The following is a 3,331-nucleotide window of genomic DNA, read 5'->3' as shown; positions in this document are numbered from 1 at the left end:
TCTTAAAAGCTAAGTCTTGATATCTCTGTGTAAGTGCATCAAGGGTGTGTAAAGCGGCCTAAAACCAGCAGGGAAAATCAGCTCAGACCCATTCTGAGGATACATTTCCAACACAAATAAGAAACAAGCAGGGCAAAACAGAGAGAAATTCTTCCAAAATGCGTTCAGGGACTGGCATGCAACCAGGATTGACCACATCTACAGCCCCAGCGGCAGAAGACATAAGGCTGGACACTCTTGGGGCTGAGACGATTGGTGAGGTTGGGAAAGCAAATGCAGACCCTTGAAAGGAATCCTGCGTGCTCCCCATTCCATGGGTCCCAACTCTCCAGGTTCAACGCAATCTTCCGACAGCGAAAGCACTCACTGGAAACCCAGCGGATGCTACACCGTGGGATCGGGAAAGCTTTCTGAAACTCACCTCAGTTTTCCTCTCCTGGTGCTCGTGTTCTCCATTCAGGCCCCCTTACTAACAATCTCCCCACTTGGAGACTCGGCGCCTTTCCATGCCTCTTTCGTACCGTCTGCAATTTGTCCGCAGGATGAACTGCAAGAGGGGGAACCAATGAGAGACTCGCTGGAGGTGTTTGGTCGGGCACATGTCACTCTCATTTCCCATCACGAAGAAGAATTCACCAGCGGTTCAGCCTGCCACCGCGGATCGACAATAGGGCGTGAAGCCATCCAGCCGTGTTGCGTCCCACTCACAAAAAAGCGACTTGGGAAATGGAGCTCAGGGGCCCTGCACTTCCCAAACCTGCAGAGTTCTAAACGATAACTATCGCCCCAAAATATATTGAGGTCAGGCTACGAAGAGGCGCTGAACGCAAGGCAGAACTACAGGAAACGGATGTCAACGGGTACATCGGAATGGCCCCGATAGCACATGAAAAGCGCCAGAACGTGGACAATGATGCGGTTGGCCAAAAAGGGCGTATGCGTTTTTTCCTGAATATATTCAGGAAAAAACGCATACGCCCTTTTTGGCCAACCAAGCAACCTGGGAGAGCAAATCAGCACTACAAAGAAATCTCTCGCCCCCCCCCCCCGGGGCAAAAGGGCCAGGCGAAAAAAGTCTAAAAACCAGAAAGGCAGGACAGCCCACTGAGTCAAGGGAGCCTTGTTAAGCTGATGGGCGGGATGTCAATGGCCAACAGCCAATCTTCACAAGTGTATCCTCTTTCCCAAACCATGTAAAACACAGAACCACAGAGCATAGGGCACTTCCACACATGGGCGTTGACCTTGGGAAAATGAAAAAATCAACCAGACACAGGGACCCCAAAGTTGAGGGCTGCTGTCTTGACAAGAACCTCCACTCCGGTACACGTTTCATATCCCAGGAAAGAGCCAAGTGGACAAAGACGAGTGGACAAGTGGACAAAGACAAGTGGACAAGTGGACAAGTGGTGCTACGTAGGTCCAATGGAGTGTCACTCAGCCATGAAATCCACGTCATGAGGCTGGTAGCAGCATCCTGAGTGGATTTAGGTACGATCATCCTCAGTGAAATAAGTCCCACAAAAAAAGAAACTTATGATATCACTTATCGAGGGAATGTAAAAATCGCTCCCCATGAACGGAATCCCCAAACAGAACAGAGTCACGCTTTTAGAAAACACACTTATGCCTGCTTCAGGGGAAAGGTGAGGTGCGGTGACGCATAAAACTCGAGTTTGAAATGAGCACAGATACCCTTCCGAAAACCAAATATGGAATGGACACGACCTACTCCTTGCTCAATCAACTGGACTCACCAGACCCTGTTCATCGCACAAGTATCTATCCGACTAGTAAGCATCTTAAAAGCTAAGTCTTGATATCTCTGTGTAAGTGCATCAAGTGTGTGTAAAGCGGCCTAAAACCAGCAGGGAAAATCAGCTCAGACCCATTCTGAGGATACATTTCCAACACAAAGAAGAAACAAGCAGGGCAAAACAGAGAGAAATTCTTCCAAAATGCGTTCAGGGACTGGCATGCAACCAGGATTGACCACATCTACAGCCCCAGCGGCAGAAGACATAAGGCTGGACACTCTTGGGGCTGAGACGATTGGTGAGGTTGGGAAAGCAAATGCAGACCCTTGAAAGGAATCCTGCGTGCTCCCCATTCCATGGGTCCCAACTCTCCAGGTACAACGCAATCTTCCGACAGCGAATGCACTCACTGGAAACCCAGCGGATGCTACACCGTGGGATCGGGAAAGCTTTCTGAAACTCACCTCAGTTTTCCTCTCCTGGTGCTCGTGTTCTCCATTCGGGCCCCCTTACTAACAATCTCCCCACTTGGAGACTCGGCGCCTTTCCATGCCTCTTTCGTACCGTCTGCAATTTGTCCGCAGGATGAACTGCAAGAGGGGGAACCAATGAGAGACTCGCTGGAGGTGTTTGGTCGGGCACATGTCACTCTCATTTCCCATCACGAAGAAGAATTCACCAGCGGTTCAGCCTGCCACCGCGGATCGACAATAGGGCGTGAAGCCATCCAGCCGTGTTGCGTCCCACTCACAAAAAAGCGACTTGGGAAATGGAGCTCAGGGGCCCTGCACTTCCCAAACCTGCAGAGTTCTAAACGATAACTATCGCCCCAAAATATATTGAGGTCAGGCTACGAAGAGGCGCTGAACGCAAGGCAGAACTGCAGGAAACGGATGTCAACGGGTACATCGGAATGGCCCCGATAGCACATGAAAAGCGCCAGAACGTGGACAATGATGCGGTTGGCCAAAAAGGGCGTATGCGTTTTTTCCTGAATATATTCAGGAAAAAACGCATACGCCCTTTTTGGCCAACCAAGCAACCTGGGAGAGCAAATCAGCACTACAAAGAAATCTCTCGCCCCCCCCCCGGGGCAAAAGGGCCAGGCGAAAAAAGTCTAAAAACCAGAAAGGCAGGACAGCCCACGGAGTCAAGGGAGCCTTGTTAAGCTGATGGGCGGGATGTCAATGGCCAACAGCCAATCTTCACAAGTGTATCCTCTTTCCCAAACCATGTAAAACACAGAACCACAGAGCATAGGGCACTTCCACACATGGGCGTTGACCTTGGGAAAATGAAAAAATCAACCAGACACAGGGACCCCAAAGTTGAGGGCTGCTGTCTTGACAAGAACCTCCACTCCGGTACACGTTTCATATCCCAGGAAAGAGCCAAGTGGACAAAGACGAGTGGACAAGTGGACAAAGACAAGTGGACAAGTGGACAAGTGGTGCTACGTAGGTCCAATGGAGTGTCACTCAGCCATGAAATCCACGTCATGAGGCTGGTAGCAGCATCCTGAGTGGATTTAGGTACGATCATCCTCAGTGAAATAAGTCCCACAAAAAAAGAAA

The sequence above is a fragment of the Kogia breviceps genome, unplaced genomic scaffold, assembly GCF_026419965.1.
Source record: "Kogia breviceps isolate mKogBre1 unplaced genomic scaffold, mKogBre1 haplotype 1 scaffold_56, whole genome shotgun sequence".
In the NCBI taxonomy this organism is placed as follows: domain Eukaryota; kingdom Metazoa; phylum Chordata; class Mammalia; order Artiodactyla; family Physeteridae; genus Kogia; species Kogia breviceps.
This window is presented reverse-complemented; position numbering follows the sequence as displayed.